We start from the raw sequence: 12604 nt of genomic DNA on the forward strand, positions 1-12604 counted from the left end.
GGATATCTAGGTCAATTGGCATAGCATAGTTCATAAAGAAAATTTTCTACATCCTACTTTGGTGAGTAGCACCTGGGATCTTAAAAGCTTGTGGGCGGCCACCTAAGACACATCTATTTGTCCCATCCCATCCAGAGCAAGGGAGAATGATGAAAACCAAAGACACAAGGAAAATATTGGTCCAAAAGACTAATGGACCACAACTACCACCCCCTGCACCAGACTGATTCCAGTACAACTAGATGGTGCCTGGCGACTACCACTGACAGCTCTGATAGGGTTCAGGACAGAGTAGGAGAAAAAAGTAGAACAAAAGTCAAATTCACAAAAAAAGATCAGACTTACTGGTCTGACAGAGTTTGCAGGAACCCCTGAGATTATGGCCCTAACTCGGAACTGAACCAAAACCCAAAACCCAGGGCCATCGAGTCGATTCCGACTCATAGCGACCCTATAGGACAGGGTAGAACTGCCCCATAGAGTTTCCAAGGAGCGCCTGGCAGATTCGAACTGCCAACCCTTTGGTTAGCAGCCCTAGCACTTAACCACTACACCACCAGGGTTTCCAAAGTCCACCTTTCAGCCAAAGATTAGGCAAACCTATAAAACAAGCAATAACATATGTGAGGAACATGCTTCTTAGATCAATCAAGTATAAAAGACCAAATGGGGAACAACTGCCCACAAACAAAGACAACAAGACAGGAAGAGACAGGAATGCTGGATGAATGGAAATGGGGAACCCAGGCTGGAAAGGGGGAGAGTGCTAACATACTGCGGGGATTGCAACCAATGTCACAAAACAATTTGTGTATAATTTTTTTGAATAAGAAACTAATTTGCTCTGTAAACTTTCACCTAACACACAATAAAAAAGAAAATAAACTACAAACTTCAAGGCTAGCGGTTCAAACATACCCACTGGTGCTGTGGAAGAAAGTCGTAGAAATCCCTTCCATAAAGGTTATAGCTAAGGGAACCTGTGGAGTTCTGCTCTACTCTGTGACACCGGGGTCACCATGAGATGGAATCGCCTCGATGGCAATGGACTTGTTTTTTTTTTTTTTTTTTCTTCTTTGGTATAAATCTAAATGACTGATACATACGGGCAGTCTCTGGGTTACAAACATCCAAATTACGGACAAGTTGTACTTAAGGATGGACTGCCATAAAGCCTATTATATTAAAAATTTGATTTAAATACAATGATTCATAATAAGGAATGCACACACTAATTTGCGACTCTCATGAAAACATTGCGCAGTTTGGAAATGTTCCTTAAGTGTTTTATATGCATAGAAAGGTGAAATACATACTGCATGCTAAGTCAATCAATGCCCACAGCAGCAGCAGTCAAGAAATCAGACTACACATTGCATTGGGCAAATCTGCTGCAAAAGACCTCTATAAAGTGTTAAGAAGCAAAGATGTCACCTTGAGGACTATGGTGCACCTGACCCAAGCTGTGGCATTTTTAATTGCCTCATATGTATGTGAAAGCCAGACAATGAATAAGGAAGACCAGAGAAAAATTGATACATTTGAATTATGGTGTTGGTGAAGAATATTGATTATACCATTGACTGCCAGAAGAAAGAACAAATCTGTCTTGGAAGAAGCATAGCTAGGACGTTCCTTAGGAGCAAGGGTGGTGAGACTTTGTCTCACATACTTTGGACATGTTATCAGAGAGGAACAGTCCCTGGAGAGGGACATCATGCTTGGTAAAGTAGAGGGTCAGCGAAAAAGAGGAAGACCCTCAACAAGGGGAATTGACACAGTGACCGCAACAAAGTGCTCAAACATAGCACCAGTTGTGGTGCAGGACACACCAGTGTTTCGTTCTGTTGTACAGAGGGTCGCTATGAGTCGGAACCTACTCGACAGCCCCTAACAAGACAAACATTTGACTAACTGACACTGAATAAGAACCATACGTACCTGTTCTGACTTACCTACAAATTTGGCTTAATGAAAGGCTTTGGAACGGATCTCATTCATAACCCGAGTACTGCCCGTGTATGACTACACACATACCTCCCGTTTCTCTAAACCAGTGTTTCTCAATAGAGGCAATTTTGCCCCTCAGGGGACATTTGGCAAAGTCTGGAGACAGTTTTGGTTGTCACAACTGGGGCAAAGGAGGCAGTGCTACTGGCGTCTAATGCATAGAGGCCAGGGATGCTGTGGAACACCCTACAATGCACAAGAAAGCCCCAACACAGAATTGTCTTGCCCAAGGTGTCAATAATACCAAGGTTGAGAAATGCTGACCTAGACTCACTTGCCAGGGGATTCCAATGGAGCCACATTAACTGTTGCAACTGACATTTCATAGAATCAGGACCCCACCTGCATCGTAAGGGCTTTATTCTCCTCAGAATCTCATATTGTTACTTCTGAGAGTCCTGGGGCCTGTCTTAAGTGAATTCATATGCAAGCCATGTAGGCTCTGCCAGAGAGAAGCCCCCTGGGAGCAGTGGCTTACCCTGCACACCTGCCTGTGCCCTCCAGGAGAACACTGTTCATGACCCAGTATCCTGCACCTTGGTGAGCCAAAGCTGGCTAACATAGACCTCGCAGTGTCAATGCCACCTGCAGGCCTGTCACATTTAGTTACCTGGAGCTCACAGCAGCCTGTGAGAACAGCTCCTTTGGCTTCTGCCTGCTCTTTCCATAATTACTTAAGTACAAGTTTGTGGGGCCTTACTAGGAGACCAATAGCTGCGAACAAAACTGTGCTCTCTTCTCATACCTCAGGCACTTGAGCCAACCACATTTTTCTTCGTATAGCCAAAAATCTGCATACAAATAAATGTTTGCAAATCCACACAAATATACACAAAGTGCTGTGAGCCCAGAGAAAAGCAGAGTTAATCCAGTTGACATCCTCCACAGAGCCTGGAGAGTCTCCTCACCATTGGCCACAAGGGACAGACTAATCTTCATTCCTTCCCTTTGCTTAGCCTCCAATAGAAGCTTTTCACACCTCTTTTCTGCCGCTGCTATAGCATCGCATCCTCACAACAACATCCAAAGGCAGGAAATAAAGGAGAGGTTCCCTATCTCTCCCTTACTTTTTTTTCCCCCTATCTCTCCCTTACTTTTTTTTCCCCCTATCTCTTCCTTACTGGGAGTATAAGAAGGAATTTGCCTTTTTCTTTTTTGCCAGAGAGGAAATTCTGTCCCAGAGGTCCCCAACCATCATATCCACGTATTTCATTAGCCATAACTAAGCCAATCATTAGGATTATTGTGATTGAGTCATCCCTTGGGGCTGGAAGAGGAGCCCACCTTACCTTAGCACATTAGTGTTCCACAAAAAGAAAGGCACAGGTGCTTTGGGAGAACAGGAAATGAGACGGTGGCTAATCCTCCCCAACACAGGGTTGTTGTTGTATGCTGTAGAGTCAATTAAGCCTCATAGTGACCCGATATGACAGAGTAGAGCTGCTCCACAGGTTTTCCTAGGCTGTAATCTTTATGGGAACAGATGGCAGGGTCTTTCCTCCAGGGAGCCACTGGTGGGTTTGAACCACCAAACCCTTCAGTTAGCAGCCAAGTGCTTAACCATTGTGCCACCAGGCCTCCTTAGAACACAGGGTAGGACCATACATTCTCGGATGACAAAGTATCAGGAGGCCATGCCATCTTAACCTCAGAACTTGTTTCAACTTGCTGACTATAAGAACATGTCAACAGAAATGAACATGTCCAAAAAGAGATACAGGTTCAAGGCCACCAAACTCTCCTTGATCTTTTTCCATCATTCACCATGCAACCAGTTAAGGGAAATGTGTAACAATGGCACTAATCAATGACCTTGGAAAAGCCACTTACTCTCTCTGAATCTTAATTTCTGTGGCTGTTAGCACTCTATTCATCTTAGATACAGAAAATGGCATCTTAGGGAAGTTGGCAGCTAGACACAAAAGTGGCTCTCATGGGCTATCCATGTTCTCTTCTTCGGCCTTAACCGGCCTCCCCCAGGATGAGAAGGTACCATGTACCACCGTCACGTCTATGCAAAAATCCCTGAGTGCCAACCGTAGAACCTGGAGACTCAACCACTGAAGCTTTGAATCCTGGAACTCAGGAAAACTGAAGAGAGCAGCTGTAAGGGCCAGCAGGATCAGAAATATTTGTAATTTCTAAGCCACCACCCCCAAGAAAAGGATCCTACAGAATTTTCTTAAGGGAGAATAGGACATTGCAATTTAAAAAAGAAAGTTTCATGCCATTGATTTGGGTTGGCCTATGTGCCCTGGTGGAGACCTGGTAGTGCAGTGGTTAAGAGTTCGGCTGCTAACCAAAAGATTGGCAGTTCAAATCCACCAGCCTCTCCTTGGAAACCCTGTGGGGCTGTCCTACTCTGTCCTATAGGATTGCTATGAGTCGGAATCGACTCTATGGAAATAGGTTTGGGTTTTCTTTTCTTTTTTAATGTGCCTTGCAAGGAGCCCTGGTGGTGCAGTGGTTAAGCGCTTAGCTGCTAACTAAAAGTCGGTGGTTTGAACCCACCAGCTGCTCTACAGAAGAAAGATGTGGCCATCCGTTTCCATAAAGATTACAGCCTTGGAAACCCTATCCCAATAAAAAACCAAACCCATTGCCATCAAGTCGATTCCAAAACCCTATAGGGTAGTTCTATTCTGTCCTATAGGGTTGCTCTGAATTCCCATAACCAACTTGAGGGCAACAGTTTAGTGTCCCTTGGTCCCACTCCCAAATGCTTTGTTACTCCAAGGTAAACAAATCATTATCATCATAATCACTGCTAACAATTGTTGAGGGCCTCCTATGCCCCAGGCATTCTGCTGAGAAGTGTGCACACCTTTATGCTATATCCTCACCACAACCCTTTGGGTTGGCTTCTATTGTCATCTCGTTCCTATAGATGAGCAAGCAGGCTTAGAGATGGAAAGCAACTTGCCCAAGGTCACACATCTACAACAGACTTGGCTGGAATCCTGTCAAATGCTCTGAACCACTATGCAATCGGGCCTTAGAGGGTTTTTGTTTTGTTCCTGCTGCCTTTCCAAGAACGTATTGCAAAGCCCGGCACACCGTAGTTGCTTAGGAAACGATTTAGGAACGAATGGATGCATTGTTCTGCATGAGCTGCTGTTCACATGGAATTAAAGGCCTGAGAGTTTTCTGGACACGAATGGCTATAGGGAGGTGTCTTTTGTGTGCTCCGTACTCTCTGGGAGACTGCTGGTTTGTGGTATCTCCAAATCATTTCATAGATTTAAAATGAGACAAAGAGAAACAAATTTGTAGTGAAGACTAGAGCTATGAAAAGAACTTAAATTTCCTGGTTTTCTGCCCCAACCTCTTTTCAGGCCAATGACGGTCCTCATTGTTAAGTGTTACGTAGCAGCTCTGACTCCCAACACACTCCAGAATGATCTTCACCTACCAACTAGTTTCCCAGTTGCTCCCACTTATGCTTCATTTTTCTTCTAAATGACATTCCCCACTTTCAGTCCTACGCTATTCGTCCTGATTCTTATTGGTTTCATTGCTTAGTCATTGACACATGCATCAGACCAAATATCAGAACAAATGTGCACAGAGCAATTATAGCAGATGGGTCACGCTGTGAGATGACACTGCACTGCCACAGTGTGAGTGTTTTGCCAATTTTAAGAAAGATTCTGCATTTGGAAAAAAAATTAATTGGATGTCTTGTGTCTCCCATCCTTCCACTTCCTGCTTTGGTTCAGTCACCTCCACGGCCTCCTCTGTTATGACTGGGTAGAAAGTGACATTTATTCAAGCAGCAAGCAGAGGAGGAAAAGATGCTGGCGGCTTCCACTACTCTGTTTGTAACCATTTCTTATCATAAGTACAATTGAACTCAATTCATGTCAGCAAATATTTACCGAACTCTTACTATTCACCAGCCATTATCTTAGGCACCAACCTAGGTATCAATGAAGGGGTAGAAAGAAGGAGGAAATCTAATGTCTGCCCTTCATCACTGTGTGACAAGGCAGTATTTGGTCAACCGTGTGAGAGAAGGACACAGGGCTACAGGAATTCAGAGGACAAATAAGGTATTCATGCCCGGGTAATGGGACTGCAAATGGTTAACTCACTAGTCTGCTCAGAGGTGCCTTGGAAGAAAGGCCTGGTGATATCCTTTCAAAAAATCAGCTATTGAAAACCCTATGGAGCACATTTCGACTATGGCACACATAGGGTCATCATGAGTTGGAACTGACTCAAGGGCAATTTTTTTTTTTTTTTTTGCGAGGGCAATCAAGGTCGTGGCATGGAAGAGGTACCATTTAGCTTGGACCTGAAGAGGTGGGTATGATTTCTATGAGTTGAGTGGGCGGGATGGGGGGGCCGAAATCCAGGCAGGGAGAGCAACATGAGCAAATGCATGGAGGTCGGGGCAGGTAGAATGTGCTCAAGGAAGGTCTGGCTATTTAATTAATATGCTGAGTCTTGGAAGATGATGCTAGAAATGAAGTGTGGAGGGTCTTGAAAACTACAAGAGATCTGGACTTTGATCTGAGGTGGCTGGTAGTGTTAAAGTGTCACCTCAGGTTTCCAGGTGGACACATATGGAGGGGAAAAATGTTCTTGGATGTTTCTTCCAATATATTCACTCCTCCCTATAGCTCCTCGCTACAAAAAGAAGGACTGTGAATGGAACTGGCAGAGCCCACCACATTCATTCGAAGTCCTTGGGTGGTACAATCAGCTAATGTGTTCCGCAAGGGCAGATTATCCAACAAACAAGGTAAGCATGGTAGCAAGGTAAGCACGGTGCTTACCTTGCTTACCAGATCATCTGTAGTGAAAAATTTCACATGAAAGTTGTGGTGAAACCCATGTGAAATTGTTCACCACAGATTAGTGCAGTAAGCACAAGTAAGCCCGTGCTTACTTTGTTTACTGTGTCATCCGCCCGTGTCAGGGATTGTAAATTTAAAAAGAGGCTTTGATTCTGTAGGAAGGTGCTGTGGGGTTGGGAGAGAGACAAATGCCAACCATACCTAGGAGCAGAATCTTTGATATGTAGAAAAAATGTGAAATTGTTCACTACAGGTGATCTGGTAAGCAAGGTTGCCTGTTGGATAATCCCCCTCTGGCCCTTGGCTGCTAAACCAAATTGGAGATTCAAGTCCACCAAGAGGCACCTTGAAGAGAAGCCTGGTGCTCTACTTCCGAAAAATCAGCCATTGAAAACCCTATGGAGCACATTTCTACTCTGACACACATGAGGTCGCCAGGAGTCGGAATTGACTTCTCAGCAATTGGTACCTCATTCATTGGGCCTTTTTTATTATGGGGCAGGCACGGAAACTTGCAGAAAGAATCTGGGCTCCAGCCTGCCTCCTGGTATTTCTAGTCCCAGTGGACCCTCTTCCCACTTCCTCTTTCATTTGCCGGTTCCACAGGGTGAGTACTCAGGGCTAGGCCCAGAGGAATGAACTCAGAGTTTGCTCCATTGACGTAGCCATATACTGTCAAGGAGGAGGCAATATGATGGCTAGCTAACTTCACTTCTTGGTCCAACTATGTTCCAAAACTCAGGTTTATCAGAAAAGCCCTATTTGGGAATGGGGGTGGGAGGCTGATATTAGGCAAGTACCAACTATCGGTAAAAAGGAGCCCTTCATTTCCTATTTAGATACTGTTCCCTAAGGCCTTCCTCTTCTGCTCCCACTGTCCTTTCTGGGTGGACCCAGCCCATCCTCCTCCATTGTTGATGGTCTTAGATCATAGCTTTAGAAGGAGTCTCAGTTACAATTCACTTGGAGGATGCACTGTTAGAATTCTTAAGCAAAGGCCACAGCTTCTATAAACTAACCATGTTGGAAGTCTGTCTCTCTTCATTGCCTCTGACTCCAATGTCAAACAGTAGTGAGCAGTTAGTTGGCCTTTCCTAACCTAATCAATCCATATTTCACTATGGTGCTCTGGTTGACCAACATCTGGAATTGTTATAGAGCTCTCTGGGATATAAACTCTTCCGCCATTTTTTCAGATGTTGACTGGCAAGATGGGCAAAGTGCTAACACTGGGAGATTGTTATTTGACATACCCTCAAGGTTGATTATCTCCCTTGCCAACAATTAAGTAGAGAGAGAGTGGCCTGCCATTTCTTTTGGTATAAGCAGGTGTGAGGTGCAGATTCTTTCAACATGGGTGGAACAGAATAGAGACAGCCCACAGGAGGCCCTGCAACATCTGGGTTACACACACATCCTGAGCACACAGTAGGTACTCAGCAAAGATTTAAAAAAAAATAAATTCAGAACATCCAGGATCAATGATGGGATGAAAAGGTTCACAGAAGACAAAAATTAAAAAAAAAAAAAAAAGCTTTCAAAACTTAAGTGCACTACAAGAACTGTGTTTTTTTTTTTGACCACAGATGCTCTCTCTGTCCTTTCCTGGCCCCTCTCTCTTCGGCCTGTTCCAGGACTGGTACTCAATAGACTAGGGCAGTGGGGAAATGCTCCCTCAAAATCCCTTCCCTCCTCTCTGCATTGTATTAATCATCCAGAAGAGCAAACGGGAAGAATTTATGAAGTTGTGCAGGGGAAGGAGGTTACTGAGAAGGACTCTGATGGCTGCCTTCTAGGACAAACACAATCCTACTTTAATGCTGTAGTTTAGGATTCCTGACTGAGGAGCCAGATTGTCTGAGTTTAGATCCCAGTCTGTCACACACTAGCTGTGTGACCTTCAGCAAGTTACTTCACCTCTCTGATTCTGTTTCTCACCTGTAAAATGGGCATAATGAAAGTACTAACCTTTTAGGAATAATAAGAGTATTAAATGTGTTGCTATCTATGAAGCTCTCAGAATAATTCCTGGCATATAGTAAATAGTCAATGCTGCAGAAGTGTTTGTTAAACAAAATACATAACTAGAACAAAACCAAAAAAATAATGAGAAAGAGAAAGGCTGTCGCTGACATCTTGGCACTCACAGCCAGGCCTTGGAGTCTCTGATTGAACTTAAACAGTGTCATAGAAAATAAACATTGGCCAAGGCTATTCTATGATTGATGCATCAAGACAAACACAAGACCCCTCAATAAGCATCTCTGAAGACAAACAAAACGTTACTATTGCTCAAGGCACAAAATACCAAGCATTCCCCTCTCCTGGCTAATGTGAATGACTACTGCTTCTTTACTAATTACAATTTTAGCTTCATCTAGTCTTCCCTCCTTCTAGATTAGACGTATTAAGAAACCTAATCATAGAATTAATCCTGCTTTCTGATAGCATCCAATCCAGAGCAAAACGTCTCTTCTCTAAAACCAACCAGTTGCTGTCAAGTCAATTCTGAATCATGGCAACCTTGTGTGTATCAGAGTAGGACTGTGCTACATAGAGTTTTCAATGGCTGATTTTTCAGAAGTAGATTGCCGACCTTTTCTTCTGAGCACTCCTGGGTGTGTTACTGGAATAAAGTTCTTGCCTCTCACTGGTCAAGAATGAGCAGGTAAGGCATGTAGTTTTCCACACGAGCAAAGCTTTATTGAAGAGGCTTGCAAGCGGAGACGAGGAGGGCCGAGAGCAACGCATAACCTCATCTCACAGAACAAAAGACAGGCCCAAGTTTTTAAAAGTTCGTGGGTGGGAAAAGATTCATGTTTATTCATAGACACAGGTGGGGATATGTTAACCAAGGTGCACGTGCAGCAGCTTTCCAAGATGGCTCCTATCCTGGAGGCCTCTGGGACTTATTATGGGGTGTTGTGCCTGTGCAGTCTCCGCTCCCAGAGTTCGATTCCCTGGCTGGGGCTGTAGCCCCTCATTGCCTCTGGTGGAAGGTCCCTCAGCGGTCACAGGTAGATGTTCTGTGCATGTTCCTGGGCCTGGTCTTCTCCAACTGCTTCTGAAAGGCAACTTTAAAGAAGTTTGTGGGCTATTTTTAGATACCCTGCCCCACTGTTCTGGGGAATGGCTTTGTTTCTGTGCCCTGGCCCATTTCTTGTTATTTTGTTTGCAGATTTGGGGTCCCCTCTCTTCCTTGTCTTACTAAGCCTCTAGGTTCCACACTCAACCCCCTATTACCTCCCTGATAGTATAGTCTATTTCTCTTTTTACTTGTTTCTCCTCTAACCACAGCAGTCTCTTCGCTATTTCTCATACAGGCACCCTCCGATCTCAGGGCCTTTGCTCCCTGTCTTAGGCAGACTTGAACCTCCAACTTTTTGGTTAGCAGCTAAGTGCGTTAACCTTTTACACCACCCAGGGACTCCTATCTTCTTTAAGTCTTCCCCCAAATCACCTAACACAAGCCTAAATCCTATACATCCTCTCCAACACCTCTTACTGAGATGTCCCACGGTTGCCCACGGCTTGTGTTCTTCCCTCCGGGAACAAGTGATAAACCCAAGTTGTCATCTTCAGGCGTGGTCCTGTTGGCCTCTGGCTGGGAAGTACTAACAGCCACCTTGTGTGGAAAATTCACTTCAGAAGAGGCAAGGAACCCTATATGTCAGATTTTAAAGCATGATATTTCTAGGCAAGTAACTTTAGTAATTGTTTTTTCTAACAGTTTTTGAAGGGTTTCCCTAGAGAGATCACTGATCTGGGACATAAGGAGAAAGAAATGAACACTTACTGAGTGCATCCCAGTTGAAAGGCGCTGAGTGAGATTCTTAACTAAATTGCTTTACTTAATCCTGGCCAGTAGATATTTCGAAACCCTGATTGTGTAGTGATTAAGAGCTAAGGCTGCTAACTAAAATGTCGGCAGTTTGAATCCACCAGGCACTCCTTGGAAACCCTATGGAGCAGTTCTACTCTGTCCTATAGGGTGGCTATGAGTCCAAATCTACTCAATAGCAATGGTCTGGTTTTTTTTGATTAGTAGATGTTTGCTAACTGAATTTCACAGATGAGGCTGAGTGTTAGAGAGTCAAATAACCTGCCCAAAGTAATGAAGAGCTGGTAAGTGGGCTAAATCCAATCATCAATATTTAGCCAGTAAACCAAAAAAAAAAAAAAAAAAACCTGTTGCCCTCAAGTCAATTCCGACTCATAGCGACCCTATAAAAAAAAAAAAAAGCAAAGCTAAATTCTATCAGATCACTAGAAGGAGCACAGTAGAATATTTGCATTTAAACACTTTTATAACAATGCACCATCACCCGTCTGTCACTTTGGTGTACTGTGGTCACTCACTTGTTGCTGTGATGCTGGAAGCTATGCCACTGATATTTCTGATATCGGCAGGGTCACCTATGGTGGACAAGTTTCATCAGAGCTTCCAGACTAAGACAGATTAGAAAGAAAGGCCTGGTGATCTGCTTCCAAAAATTAGACAATGAAAATTGTATGGATCACAACAGAATATTCCCTGATATAGTGCTGGAAGATGAGCCCCCTACGTTGGAAGGTACTATAAAATAGCTGCAATAATGAACTGAAACATACCAATGATCATAAAGATGGTACAAGACCCTAAACATTTTGTTCTGTTACACAGAGTCTTCATGAGTTGGAGCGGACTCCATTGCTACCAACAACAACAATATAGCAATGTGACTAGAGGGATTCAAAGATAAATCAGGCATGTTCCCCTGCCCTGAAGGAGGGGTAGGAAGGGAGGTTGAGAGGCAGAGGTAGGAGTAGGAGAGACCTGGTACATTCCCTGCCCTCTTCTCACTTCCTGTGATAATTATAATTGTTTCTTGATCGGTTGAAAACCATGCATATAGGAGCCACAGCCCTTATGTTGTTTTCCAATCCAAGGCTTCTTTTGTTTCCACTGCAGTTAGAGACATCAGAGCATGTGAATCTCCCAAGAGGGCTGATGTGCCAGGAGAGTATATCTGATTTACTCCCCACATGACTCTTCCAGGCCAAACGTTTCCAACACACAGCCCAGAGAAGGGCCGCCACTTCAAAGCTGTGTGTGCACTCTCAGCGAAGAACCTCGCCCAGGCAAGAAGCTCTCATCAAAACTTTACTACATTACTTTGCGTGAGGAGCAGGGCAGGATTCTTCTCTCCAGTCTACTCACAGAGACATAAAGATATTCTATTTTCAAAAGTCATATTCTAATCTTCTGACCATGGTCCAAAGATTAGAACACAAGGCAACTTGCAACCAGCCAAAGTGGCCCACGTTGCCCCAGATCTTTTGTAGCTCAGCATGATAGTGAAGAATTCCCTTTTTAGACTCAAAAAGTTTATATTTAAACCCTCACTGATCTCCTCCTAACTGTACGACCTTTGGCAAATTACATAACCTGTCTCTGCATTTGTTTTACCATCTGTAAGGGGGGATGACAATAGCATCCTCCCATAATAGAAACCTTTTGTTTTTACCAGCTATCGTCTATGCCACCTTCTTCCAATAACAGCCCTCTCTTTATCTTTGGTGAGCCACCACTCCTCTTCCACTCAGTCCATGTGGCTGGATCCATGGGTAGGTATGTAATCCAGGTCCAGCTAACCGAGTCATAGATTGGTTCCGGGGCAACCATGTGATCCAATACAAGCCGATAAGAGTCAGCCTCAGGACTTTTGCTAGACTATTGTGAAAGACATGTTCTTTCCACAGGATAAAAGCTCTGAGCTACTAGTGACCACTTTGAAGAGAGCCATTGGTGA

This window comes from Elephas maximus, chromosome 16 (assembly GCF_024166365.1).
Source record: "Elephas maximus indicus isolate mEleMax1 chromosome 16, mEleMax1 primary haplotype, whole genome shotgun sequence".
In the NCBI taxonomy this organism is placed as follows: Eukaryota; Metazoa; Chordata; class Mammalia; order Proboscidea; family Elephantidae; genus Elephas; species Elephas maximus.